We start from the raw sequence: 14,937 nt of genomic DNA on the forward strand, positions 1-14,937 counted from the left end.
GTCAGTAGAATTACTTTCCAGCTTTAGAAACTTTCTTCCAAGTTATATCTTGAGCGGTAGTTACTAAATTAGGCTAAAAGTTTTCCATCTATTCTATTTTCTGCCCAGAAAATAGAGTATTTTAAATTTAACTCAGAATGACTCTTTTTTTGGAAATAATTTTTGTTTAATTTTCATCTGGGACAGGAAAGGGATTTCTTTTGTATTCAGCCAGCAATATTCAGGTTTGAGTCCTTTTACACAGTGCCCAAAACCGTGGAAATTTTAGAGGTTTGTTTTCAATGAGAAATGTTATTTTTCTATGAAAAAAGTTACAGCTGCCTCAACTAGCTCACAGAGGAAAGTGTTCAAGTACTAAATGTCCAGGCGCTGTTCACACCCAGCACAGACAAAATCAGTCACCCAAAGATTTCCTTTTGTCACAAAGCTCGAATAACCAACAGAGACCAGCTTCACAGCTGCAATGTGGGAGTGCCATGGGAAGGACACGGTATGGTGAGAAAAGCGTAACAAAACACAGAGTACTTAGCTGAACATTTCTCCAAAATGTAGTCATGCAACTTAGAGTCAATCATGTAGTGACTCTTAGGTTATAACAAGAAAATGTTATTGACTTCCAACTAGACCAGGATTGGTAATATTTCCTTCCACCCTTTCCAGTGCTTCTACCATATTGACTAAAAATACGTTGCTGCCCTGGGTCACAATGTTACACAAACACATTCACTAGAGGGTGCACGTTATTGCTTGCTCTTCCTTAAATTTTGTCTTTCTTACTTGGGGACCTGCATTAAAAACAAACAAACAAAAAACCCTCACACTATCATCCAAGAGAGCAGTGGGACTGCAGAGACAGAAAGCAGAACAACTGGCCATGCACAAGGACTGTCAACTGCAGAAAGAAAAATTGGGAACAGACACAGAAAAATATTTCTCTTCATACTCATTTGTAGTCTTCTTTTGACAGTACCAGGAAAACCAGCATGCACACAAAAAGTCAGTAACGTGTGACTTTCCCGTTGACTCTGTCTTGCTAATAACAGCACTCACACCACTACCAAGTACTTGGAAGGTTTTACTATTCTCCTCACTCTGTGTGGAGGGCTTGTGAGGTCATCAGCTTTCGTACAGGAAAAAAATCTGAATTCAGCACGAGGGAATTTTATGATTGACTTCATTTGAGATCATGCCAGTTAAGGGAAGGAAGACAGATCTTGTTTTAAGATGTGTTTATTTGCAGTTCTTCACCTACACACACATTCAGTTATAAATGTGGGTATCATAAACAGGGCTCTGTGCGTGCCTGTTTTTGTGGGAAGAAACTGAGCAGAAAGGAAATGACAAAATATTTTCTAAAGTCTCTACTATGCTTATAAAATGACTATTCCAACTGTGAAATAATCCTTCAACTACTGGATGCCACAGATAAAAATTATGGGTGGAAACATACTACCAGAATGTGTTTAAGTGTTAATTTCTTTGTGACATTAACACCAGCCAATTACCTTTTACTCATTCAGCTTGAACCAGTTTGATGGGTGTACATCATCAGGGGGCGTCCAACGACCTGAGTCACCCGTGGTCCTCGACGTGGTTGTCCGCATCACCCTGTGAGCAAGGGCAGCCACTAACTTTTGTGCTCAGCACTTGGCACCTGGGTACTAGTGCTTATTAGTGGAAATATTTTGTACTGGATGAGTCAGCCCTACCAAGTGCTTGGGTATATTTAGGTGTATTACACCACGGCCTAAGCCTGCTTGATTAAGACTATATCGCTGCTTATCTGGCCAGGGTATCACTTGACTGCGAAAGCAGAGATGTTTATAAGGCTGGCTGCAGGGGCTGTATGGGTGATTCCTAGGAACAATAGCTAGAGGTACATGTAGCCGGGCCAATACATAACTCATTCGGCACATTGCAAGTTTTATATGGTATAAGCAGAATTGTTATTTGAGAAAATCAGCAGGACATCAACAGGTATTCATGGTCTGACCTCCTTGTGCACTTCTGAAAATCCCACAAGAGCCCCCAGCTGCAATTTTAGGCATCTAATTACTGTAGACACTCCTGGGTGACTGTGAGAGAATCACATAAAGATACATTTTCCATTCCTCCCTGGATGGGAAATGAAGCAAACGCCTGATCAGCTGAATCAGAAGAGAACAATAACATGCAAACATTTCTGCGGGTCCGTTTTAAAGCTCCGTATACCAGCCAATAAAGAATGTCTTGTGCCTTGCAGTTTTGCTAATTTATAGCTATAATATTTTGATCATTAAATTATCAACATTTTGATGTGGGATTTAAAGCAAGAGAATTTGAACATAGGAAGGAGGAAGGGAAGGAAAGGAAGAAAATTAGAACCAGATAGCACTTCAAAAAGAATGACACCCCAGACAAAGAATCTGAGATATCCATCTATATTTCACCATCAAATGGGTGATACATCATTTTGCAATTAATTTTGAGAGCTAAAAAACATTAAGTATTGATTCCAATTAGCTCTGATGCCTAATTTACTCTCCATTACTTCTTCATTCCCTAATATAAGGTCTAGAAGTATGTGGATGGTGACTAGGGTAATTTTTTTCCCTCATGTGTGTTTGGCATGCGTGTTACTCAAGCTAGGCCCTTGTGCCTTGCAGTTTCAAAAGATTTGGGCCAAACCATCGAGTGTTGTAAATCTCCAGTGCTTCACTGACTTCTAGACAATACAAGCATCCTTCACCTATTTTCTGCCCCACACCACTAAACCAAATTGTCAGGCAACTCCTGGCGCTAGTTAACTAATAATGTAATTAGCAATGATTCAGATGGCTGGATTTTGCATGCTGACATGTGTTTATGAGAGATTGCTCTGGAGCAAAGGGGTCCTAATTTGAATTTCAATCTTCTTCAGCTATTTCTCAAAGATAAAGCTCAAGGCCCACATCTCCCCGGCAGCATCCATATGAACTTTTCCTTTTGAGTACAGCAGGGAAGTAAAGCAGGTGAAGAAACCCAACAGAAGTTTCCACGTTAGTGGCTCAAGTGCTCAGACGGTTGGTCTCCTGGTTGCAGTTTTCCCAAGACCATTGTTCTCATTATAAACAGTTGACTCAGAAACGTTGCAACAGATTTCAAATAAAGCATTCCCTCCCCATCCCCTGCTGCTCTCTTCCCGATACCCAGAAATGCTTAAAACAAACCAGATGTGCCGCACAAGGATATTCTGTGATAAAATCCTCAGAAGGTTCTCACTCTCCCAGGCTGTCCTCGAGTATTAGAAGTGGCCAGTTCATTTCCGTAAGTCATTATGCAAAACAGTCTGACAGGCCAAGGTGCTGGGGAGATGATTTCCCTTCTCTAATGTGACTTTCACACTCTCCTGATGATATACAACTTTAATAAAAAGCATAAGAAGAAAGTTCAGCCTAGTTGGGCATGTGGCACACAACTCAATCCAATTCTCCCCTCGGGCACTAATTTAAAACATATCCCAAGATGCTGATAGTCATCCAGTGTGCTGAGAGCCTGGTGAAAATGCACAGAAGTTCATGTGCTGGAAGGTCATAAACAGGCAATGCCATTTTGCATAAGGATTCCCAGGTGAACTTCATTTCTAGAACAAAGGTAGATGCATTCGACTCAGTTGATAAAAAGGCATAAGATAATACTAATTGGCTCTTCAGTGGAACTTTTCATCCTTTAAACTCTTAGGTAAGCATTCTTTCTGCTGTATTTTATAACTGGGGGAGTCCTGACTGACCGGAGAGACGAAAAGGTGCCTGATACAGTGCAGGGACAGACTCACTGAACCTCAATCAATGTGTTGTTAGGCAGTAACAGATTCAAAACACCACTGCAAACCTACCACGAGCTCCTCAGAGGCTTGACCAACCTCCAACAGAAGCTAGAACTAGCACATGGCTTTTCACAGGTCTCTAAAAAGCCCAAGAAGCACAGGTAGCATATTACAGTTATGCCCTATCTACCCCTATCAGTCACTGAGTACCTCAAGTGCAGGTACCTCAAGGGGGGCAATAGGGTATGAGAGGGGATCGAGAAGAGGAGAGGGAAGGTGGAGAAGGGAGCAGAATAAGTAAGCACAGTATCTACCTGTAACTGCCCAAATTATCATAACTGCCCTTTGGTAAAAGCTGCCATCTCCTGCACTCTTCCCTTCAGCCACTCCACTATCCACCTTTAATATTGCTAAATTCTTCATGGATCTGTCTACTCAGTTGTAAAGGCCTTCAAGACAAAATGCTGGGATCGGCATGCTCTTGCAAGGCTTCTCATTCCCCCCATTACAGCCCCACCTTTAAAACCCAGCCATGCAGAAGGCTCCCATTTGTCAGAGTGATTCAAATCCCTCATCAAAATTCAACCAAATGGTGTTTGCAAAGTGCCATCTCTCCCTTGGGTCATTATTATGTAAGGAAATAAATTGGAAAGAAAGAATGAAAAGACCTAAGTGAACGGTCACACAATGGGAAAGCTGGGAAGACTGCAGTGATTCCAGTGTTGCTGTGTGTTTCATGTTTGTCTTGAACACTTTATGGAATCATCTTCTTCCCTATCTGAACCCACATCTCCCATTAATAGACAAAAGCTTGAAAGCTTCCCCACAGGGAGAAAAGAAGGAAACTGTTCCATAAGAGGCAGGTAGACTTTAGCTCCAGAAGTGCTAGAAATTCATAATTTCTATGATAGTTACAGGCGTTATAGTGAAGTAAGCATGCTGAGGATGTGCTACAATCTCAAATTTCAATTTGGATTTTTGTTATTTGTGGAATTGGAGTCCTAGGCCCTAAACAGGACTGCATTGTGCTAGGCATTATGTAAACACAGGCTGAAAAGATGAAACTTGTCCCTAAGTCCAAGACAAGAGAGAGCAAGTGGACACAGACGGATGGGGCAAAAAAAAAAAAAAAAAAAAAGAAATTATACTGCTCACCAGTGTAGGCTGCCATCAAGGCACAGAGATGGGGATGTTCTCTGGCTCTCAGGTAATAAAAGGCACCTCTATTTTAATACACACAACTCTAATAAATCAAGCTGGATGAAGTCATAGATGCTAAAGTTGAGGGGTACAGAGGGTTAAGATCACAAAGAAATCTTACGCTGTTTCTAGTAACAGCATTTGTCTTTGCTTCACATCTTATTGGATTAAGCAGCAAAATATGGAATTAAAACAATTTCCAATAAATTAATTACAATTTTTTTCTTCAAATTAAAAAAAACATATTTTGCTTGGAATTAGCGTCTGCAGAAAAAAAAAATTCAAGCTCAGCTAGAGTTCATTTACCCCCCAAAAAAGTATTTGTTCTCCTGAGTTCCTTTCAAAGGGGCATGTGAAAACCCTTGACATTTGGAAGGGAAGGTATTTAGGGACATGAATGCTGTTACTTGCTCACTTCAAAACTGAGAACTCCCAGGTGTGGAGAGTGGCAGTAGATGCTGTACAAAACACAGAACAAAAGAGAGTGAGCCTCAGTCCCAGGGGGCTCTAACAGAGGTTGGAGAGAAGAGGCCAGATGAGAACAGAGACTGAGGAGAAGAAATGAGGACACAAGATTAGTGAGTGCACGCACCATGGACTCTGCCTGTCACACGGCAGTTCACCAGCCAGCTGCCCAGATCATATTCAAAACCTCAGGCCTGACAAACTGGAAATCATGACTTTATCTTTGGTATTTGAAAGAGCCAGGGAGCTAAATAAGGATGAAAAATTCACAAGGGGGGAGAAAAGAGCAACAAGCCAAGAGATGTTAATTGGTCCATATATTTGGGTCTTTCTTCCAGTACAGAGAGCACAGAAGAGAACCAGCTGATCAAAGGGCCTGCATTTCACACCTTGGGATTGCTTTCTCAAAAAGTTGAGCAAAGGAGAAAGTGGGCTGACAGCAAAGCTGCCTTATCTCCCTTTTTCTCTTCACCCCTCTCCCTGCCCCCTCGCCACCATCCTGAGGCTATCTGGGGACATTTGTATCCAAAAATATACAGGCACATAAAAAAAATCCTGAGGATCCAATATCATTCATCAAAGAGACAGCCCATACTCGTTCTGATGACAATGGTGCTAATCTTATCCCCTGGCTGCTGCCCAGAAGTGACATAATACTTAGAAATGTGTATTTGTTTTAGAGGCTATTTACTGCAGGAGGGGAGAGGGGGAGAGATACGAATCCAGGAAACTAACTGGATTTGTGGACACCACAGAGGATCTTCAGTCTATCGCAGTCCTGTGTCTATCACCCTGCTCTGTGTCACTTTTAAGACCCATCAGTGCAGCCAGAGCTCAGGTCCTTTGAGCAAAGGACCTTTTTAAGTCCTTTCAGATCCCAAGGATATGGGAGGTTAATATGTGCGCATGAGCAAGAGAGAATTTCTCAGACAGGGAGCAGAGTATCAGTTGGCTACAGTTCCCTTTCCAATAGGTCACGTGGACTGAGGTGACCTCATCTAGCAGCAAAAAGAAATCACCACTTCTAGGCATCTCTTATTTCAAGACTGACTTTTTTTCTTCAGCGTGAACTCTGGAATGGTTTAAAGGCAATGGGACCTGCTCTTTAAGTATTCCTATGGAAAGAATAGGGAACTGGAGAGACATCAATCTTCGTGAAATTCAGTCTAAATTAAGAACACTCCCATCAGAAATCCCAAAAGCAGACATGCATATTCATACAAAGGAAAGCCAGATTCCTAACAGGCAAATTACTTCAGCATCTCACCAGGTTCATCTATGCCACTATAAACCTTCATGCTAAATCTAGGCCCCTCATCCATATCTGTGTTGGAGGCGGTTTTGTCAAGTCAGTTGTTAAAATCGCAGTCAGCTCCCAAACCATTTGTCAAAGTCTCATTTCAGAGCACCTAGGTCTCTGCTGGGGCCAACGTGAGGCTTTCCAAGCAGCCCTCTCAGGCTCACCTCTCAGAGGTGCTGGGGAGGAGCTGAATCCCTGCCAACTCGCCACCCTGCTCTAGGGACAGGGGACTCGTGGGACACCCTACCCCACCCACACTCATGCAATCCCAACACAATTCAAAAACGGATCTGAATTAAAAAAAAAAAAAAAAAAAGGTTGGTTGTGCTGCTGTCAAACAAAGCGTGATGGGTAGTCTGTAGCTTCAAGGGCCATCGAACAGGAAATGAGGTTTGCACTATTCATCCTGAAATAAATATACAGGGACTAAGCAACCAAGGGAACTCTGTTTAAAATCACGGTTCTAAATATGCATTTCATGTAGATTTTATCAATCCACTGCTTCCTAATTACTGCCATGTGAGAACAAGGGACACTATTTTGAACCTTAATGATATAATAAATTAATCACCATTACATGATGATTTAAGCTCAAATATGTTTGCAATCAATATGAATTCAGAAAGCATAAAATAATGACCTGATTAGATCTCAAGCAAACACACATTTAAGAACCTTAACTGATGACATTAATGTTAATACCCCCTCTCTCCTGCAATCAGGCCCACATCTCCCGGCAGGAGGCAGCTCTGATGGCTAAAGCACATGATCAGCGGACAAGAAACCCACATTTTTTTTCTGATGCTGTCCTCTCTTCTCAGCTTGACTATTTCATTGCGTCAACCTCTCCATGTGAACAAAAGAGGAAACCATAGACAGCTGCACCAAGGCATGCTGGCTTTCCAAGCAAATACATCCATGATTTCTCACCCCTCCCACCCCAGTTCTCGCACCCTGCTTTGCTAGAGGAACAGCAGTCAGGACTCAACATATTGAACCCCTTCCTACTTCAGGAGGCTGCTGGAGCAGACATTCCTGTAACAAGGCTCACCTTGGTTGTGAGACTAGATCTGATATGGGTTATAAAGTGCTGTGAGACCCTTCAGAGTGGTTCCAGCTGAAATCACACACCTTGTGCTGTACTTCCTGCAAACAGACTATAAGGGAGAACCTCAGCCCTAGAGATCTTGTAGCTAACCAGAAGAAAAAAAAGGAAGGAAAAAAAAAAGAAAAGAAAAAAAGAAGCTGATGGTAAACAAAGGCAAGGAGAACAGGACATAGCAGCACCAAAAAGAGAGCCCATAGCAGCCCAAAAAGAGAGTTCCTGACCCCGGAACTCACCAGCCTGCTCCTCCTCAGCACCTCCATCAGTACTCGACATATCAGGACACGGTCGAGGACAAAAAACTAACCCTGATCATTCCCTGAATACTCATCATAGAGTGGCAATGTGCTGGGTTTTATTCTTTTGGGAAAGGTATTCTTCCTCAGAAGCAGCATTTTCCACTATGAATTTCATTGAAAAAGCAGAATGAAAGCATGGAAGTCAGTGAGCCAACTTCTTCAGTTATAACCCTCGGAAGATTAATAGTTGTCATTGTCCTAGGCTCCACAAAGAGGAATGGGCTGGATAAACTCTGACTTATTGCCTTATCCTCCCATTGCCTTTCAGAACAGTTTTGCCTGGCTTTGTCCAAATAGACTGATACGACATGGAAAAATTACTTTTTTCTTTGAAGGCTTTGTGTAAGATTCTTCAAATCTGGCTTAAAAGCAGGTCAGAGAGAAAAAAAAAATCCATCCTTCAAAGAATAGAAGTCAATCCCTGAATCCAGCCTGTTCTGGGTACACAGGCTATAGAAGGTTACAGACGGCCAGCGTAACATACAAAATCTCCCTACAACACTAATCTGTGCCTAGCAATTCAATGAGATAAAAATTTGATAACACATGGGCTGGCTGTGATTGCCCAGGGAAAAACATCTCCTTCATAATAATCTTATTATAGGCTAGTAGAGCTATTTTTGTGCCTATTCTTTGTGTGGAGCAATTTATTTTTATGGCTAGTAAAAGGAAATAAATTTCTCGGAAATGGCTCCTCGGTGAATTGGGGTCTGTGTAGCTCATTTTACGTTTATAGATAAGCAAAAGGTCAATTGAATGTTATGTCTTTCATTGCACGGCCTGCTAAGTCTTCACATAACAGGAAGAAATAATACAACTGTCCTACCGTTCCCCTCCAGGAGTCTTGTTTGAGGGAAGCCTTCTGTTTTGTGAGGTCGCTGTAAGGCACAGAAGATCAATCACTTGTCACGGGGCATTTGTCTTTCTTGCGAGATTTAATAGAGTGCATGGGATTAGAGATAGTAGATATCGCTATTGTGGAGAGCACCTGGTAAGAAATGTGCTGGGATCCTCTAGCATTTTTATTGGTTCTCATCATGTATAGATACACCCAGCAATATCAACTTACTAGACACTTTGCAGCAACTTCTACTGAGTTACCGTCATCAACATGGTCAGGAGAAGCTGTAATGCATAGAAATATATCCCCTCTCATTTACATTAGATGTAAAGCTTGGATCCTTACAGCATGTCTGTTCCAGTCTTATCTGTTAAGACTCACCCTACTGAATCATACATCACTCCTTTCTCACTTTGCCTTTCTTTGTACTGCACCTTGCAGAACAGGGGCCATGATCTCAGCTGACCTTTAAGAGAAAGTATTAACATGAAAACAGTTAATGCAGTGAGTGTGGCTGCAAAACTGCACAGCATTTTGCTGTACTTATTAAAAAAAAAAACAAAAAACACATTTTCAGGGAAGAGTGGCTCCTGAGAACACCAAGCAGCGCATTCTTGACATTTCGAGTACATTCACAGGGCATAATGCTGTGCAGAGGGCAGCAAGCGCTGGAGCCTGGTATTTCTAAACAGTACTACATCTTCTTTGTGGACATAAAATAAAAAGTACACCCTAAATAGACCCAAACAGTTTCTCATTACACATGCACAGCTCTCTTCCACTTTCATCCTATCTTCCTTTTAGGGATCCTTCTTGTTAGCCCTCTCCTCTGCCCACGGGCTGCCTCCAGGACAGCCTCCAGGCTGTCTCCCCTCTTCTGCTTAGAGCTCCCTCACCCTCGTTGTACACCAGCTCCTCTGCCTACACCCATGTGATAGAGGAGCAGGGCATAGCCCATTAGTGCTCACCGAATCCTCTGACCCAGAGTTTGTCCAAACCCAGTCAGAGAAACAGAACAGACATAAATGGGTCTCAGATATTTTTGGAGAGTCAGTAAACCCATCAGTTCCTGCTTGTTTTCTTTCTGATGCTGTTGCAGCATCGAAAGAGCAAGACACAACCATCTGTTTCAGAGAAAGTTTTGCCAGTTTGATAAACACAACAATTCTTTTGGTAATAATACTGTTTGAGGAAGACAAGCCTTGCACTTCCACCTTTGGTCTTACAGATTTGACCTGCATGCTCTCAGACCTATAGAGACGCAGAGAAAGCACGTGAACCGTGACCGAGCCCCCCATTTTGGAACAAGCTACACCCTAAGCTGACTTTTGATGTAGTTAAATATTACTATAAGGTACTTGAAGCTAATCAGAAAGAGCATTATTCAAATAGCTTTTTAGAACTAATTCTGTACTAGAACTTCTATTGCATTTGTGTGTATATATGGTCAGCATAGTTCAGTATCTACACCCTGCCTGTTCTCCTTTCTCATTTAGTATTTGATATCTGAATTATGTGCCAGTTATGCTGCTAAAATGAGCTCTTAGAAATAACCTTTTCCTCATCCACTGAAGCAGTTACAATTCCCTGACATAACTCATCTAATCACCACCTCAATGAGCAGAGCTTAATCTAAATACATGTACTGAGCACCTGCCACATGTACTCTTCATTTATCTTACATGGCTTTACATTAAAACCTAGCATGGACCTTTGATACATTATAGATGATAATATCAGACTGTTCATGGTGTAAATTAGGACCAACTACTCAAAGGACATTACAATTATCTCCTCACAGATACATAGCTTTAATTAAGCTACTGCCACCTTGAGGGATTAACAATCAGATCCTAGCCCATATATGGCAAGAACACGAAATGCACAGCCCTGATTATTTTGGCACCCTCAGAGTACTTGAGCTGTAAAAATTAAAATGCCTTGGAAGGAAGAGCGTGCTATAGCTGAAAGAATGTATTACCTGCCAATGCAACTGACTGGATATTCACTGCAGTCAAGAAACGGAACAGAGACAAGCCTGCATTCTTTAGCAGGGGGAGAGCATACAGAGTTCATCATTGACTTGGCTAAGTTGAGTGTATTTCACAGAAGAAGGAAATGGAAGTTCAAACCCCTCCAGCCCCACCTCCCTTGTCTCTTTCTTTCTAAGATAGTCTCCAAGTGACAGAGTTTAGCTTGTCAAACCTCTAAGGTTTTTTTCTACACATACTATATTCTGCTGTTGACTTACCAAGAAGCATTCTTCTCCTTAGGGAAAAAAATGGTTGAGGTCTAATGGGCTTGTTTTTCCATGTTTCCCCACTGAGGGAAGAACTCTGGCTGAAATCTTTCCCTGTACCTATAGAAGAGCAGCAGAGCACACTGCAACTCTCCAGTTCTGCTCTTAGAGTTATGACCACGACTTATTTTAACAGGCATCCGGAACGCACAGGTTTGAGCCATTCTTGGACACTTTAGCTGAATTTCAGCTAAAAGCCAAGCCTGCAAAGTCTCCAAAGGTTTTTAAAGAAGGCTATGTCCATGCTCAAATCTTATCAGTTGACTCCTTGCCACTGGTACCATTGTATTTCTAATGGCATGGGACACAGCGAGAGCCCAGGATGGTATTTAGACTGCACATTGGCCTGATGAAGTGACCACATAAATTTATACGCCATCTTGAAAGACAGAGGTGAATATTTTGGTTTTCTTTTCAACTCTAGAGCCCTATTGCCTGTAGGCTCATTGCAATTCAGTTTTCATGGCTGCCTATCAGACTTGGAGAGATCATAGTGTTCTGCAAAGGGATTCAGAAACAGGCTCAAAAAATCAAGAGCTATGAGTCATAAGCCATGAACTCAATCTCAGAGAGAAGATCTCAAAGCCCTGTCCAACTGGATGACATTTGAGAAAGTCTCTGATATATCCTGGATTTTAGCTCAGCCCTCAACAAGCAGACTAGCTCCTTGCAGCTCAGCCTGTACATGAGATCACTCACTGCCCCACTCTACTCCTATTATATCTGTTTTTCCCCATTCTTCAGAGACGACACAGTCAATAAACAGGATTTTTTTTCCTCCTATGACAAGTTTAATTTCACGAGACTGCAGTCATAGGATGTGATAAGGAATATAATGCAAATGTTATGGAAATACCATTCATTAATTACTTGAACTTACTGTGCATAAAAATCCATAAATGCTACCAACATCAATGCAATGGACTAAGGAAACTCGGAGATCTGGAGAAACTAAAGACAGCTCAGGCAATACAACCAGCTACTACTGTAAGATTAAACTCAGTGAGATATTTGTCAGTACTCAAACCAGGACATTTTCAAACAGAAGCAACAGGCTTACTACCTCTTCTCTTGTGAAGTTATTCCAAGCCTATGATACTAAGTCACTGGGAATCATTTCCCAAAACCAGTGTTTTTAATTTTTGCTCATCTTCATTTTCTTTTCCCCACTCTCCTAGATCATTGACTAGAAAATTATTCAGGCTGTGACACATACGGAAGTTTCGGAACAAACTATTCCCATCCTCCCCCGAAGCCTACAAAACAGAAGAGGAAGGATGCTCACAGACCTAGCAAGATTTCTTTAAAACTCTCACTTGCAAAACATTTCAAGCAGATTTCCAAAGATGTCATTTTACCTAGTTGAAAACAGACCTAATATTCTTGGCGAGGGTGATGGACTCTGTTATTCCAAGGTTCGTAATGATGACCCAAACATTACAGATTCACTTTTACCTAGAGGAATAGCTTAAATAGGACAGGGAGGAAAAAAGAAGAAAAAATAAAAGCAAATAGAGATCACCTCCCCTCTCAGCATCCACTAGCAGCTAAGGCACAGAGCTATAAAATATTGTTTAGCACCAAGTCTAAGGGTAACACTGCAAAATGCTGGAGAGTAGGGATCCCCTCAGTAACTTGCCCAGAATGCCCATTATCACGTCCGAGCAGCCTAACTCCTGCCTACACCAAACTCCCTCCTAAATTAAGGATTCCAGTTATTTACTTACTGTGCCCCTGAGTTGTCTTGTTTGATTGGTGCACCAGGCTCAACAAAAATAGTGAATATCTCAGAAATACATTGAGCATGCTCATTCAGATAGGCCTGGAGGAAGAGGAACAGCTATCTCAGTTTTAATACGGGGCCTCCGAAGTCAGAGCCTTTGCTGGAAAGTAGGAGAGCAGCTTTCTACTCCATCCCCAACCTATGGGGTTCAAGACACAACTGCCTGCTTCCTAGAGAGGGAGGAGCTGGGCAGCTGATTAAACCTGCTGCCAAGCCTGGCCAGCTAACTCAGGGATCTCCCTCCACATTGCTCCATAAGCTACTGAATCATCTCACTCATGTTTAGCAGCCTAAAGTCCCACTATCCTCCTTAAAAGCAGAGTTAAACACATATTCCTTCTCTGAGCAGAAGTGAACCCACAGCCTTTTTCTTTTATAAAATGAAACCTCAGAGGCTTCTGGCCTGGTTCCTCTCAGGGTTGCTCCCTAAATTTCCCTGGCAGGTCTTTCACAGGCTGCATCCTCCCTACCCAAGAAACTCCCAAGTGCATTCCCTTTGGCTTGATTCTCCTCTCTTTTATAGATACCCCAGTGTCCTTAATGGGACCTTAATCACATAATCCTTAGTCACACACATATTGCCTTTCACCTGGAGATGAGCTGCCTTTGGCACAAAGGTAACAGGGAACTGATCTTCTTCAAGATCTACCTCAGTCTGATAGCTCCAGGCCTGAAGGCAAGTACCCAACGCATTTTTTTCCATAGTGAATAGCTAATGAAGTCCATATGATCACTCACAACAAACAGAAGTGTGTGCACTCTCAGTACATTGCTCGAGGCTGGTTTTTGTTAGGGCTTTTTGGTTCCTTCTGTATAATAAAGGGAAGATAAGACAGCCTTTCACCAGGATGATATTTGGAGTGGAGGTGAGACAAAAACAGAACAGTGAATATGATGCACCTGGAAAAAAGCTCACTTATTTTGCATATTTAAGCTTAAGAATGCCACAAATTATTAAGGACTGGTTTCGAAGGATATTGGGATCTCATTTCCCATAGTCTCCTCTGAAGAACCCAGTCCAAAACATAGTTACATATTACATTTCTGTAATAAAGGATCATTATAACAGGGGATACTGCATGTGCCTGTGAACAAGGCAGTCTTGCCAGAGTAAAAGTATGCTAAAAGCAGCTTAGTTAAATGATTTCGGTACAATGTAAGCAATGTGTGTCTCTGGGCATTTTGAACAAATACTTTTGATGTGCAGGAGGTAAACAATTTCTTAGTGATAGGAGGAGGCAAGTAGTAGCTCAGGAAAGTGTGCAAACAGGAAACAAAAAAAAACAACAACAGAGACATTTCCTAGCTGTGAATTTCCATGGCCAGCAGGGTTATGTAAATCATGCTGTTCTGATGATCAGCTGTCTCCGGAGCATTGCCAGAAATTAAATGCAACTCCAGTGGTGCTAATAACTTCTGTTAACTTTCTGTTGATTTGCAATAGCACTACTAAGACTCTCATCACTATGAGAACTGGGTATGGAGTCCTCCCAGAATAAATGGAGGAGGACAAAAAATATGGCCTAAAAATGGTCAGCTCTGCATTGTCCAATACATACATGAATTCATAAAGGCAATAAACTGGTATCTATTTTTTTTTAATTTTCATTTGTCATAAATGAAATAAACAAATCTTTCTCGCCTCACACAGTATTTTTAATTCCATAACAGAAGAAACATTAAAAAGGAGGGAAACTGAACACAAAGTCATGTTATTTTGAAAAAAAAACCCAGCTATTACACAGACTGCCAAGACTGAAGCCAGCAAATACTATGCATAAACAAGCTGAATACACTTCTACCTTCTGTAAGCAGACATCTGGACACACATCACAGACTTTAGCACTGCCAGATGTGCAGA

The 14,937-nt window shown here is 41.7% G+C and overlaps 1 long non-coding RNA gene across 1 annotated transcript in view; it reads right to left on the reverse strand.

Moving 5' to 3' along the window:
* Window positions 1-14,937, reverse strand: part of LOC106482523 (uncharacterized) — a 103,660-nt gene that overhangs the window by 31,367 nt on the left and 57,356 nt on the right. The gene's annotated exons all lie outside the window — the stretch shown is intronic.

This window comes from Apteryx mantelli, chromosome 15, assembly GCF_036417845.1.
Source record: "Apteryx mantelli isolate bAptMan1 chromosome 15, bAptMan1.hap1, whole genome shotgun sequence".
NCBI classification, from domain to species: Eukaryota; Metazoa; Chordata; class Aves; order Apterygiformes; family Apterygidae; genus Apteryx; species Apteryx mantelli.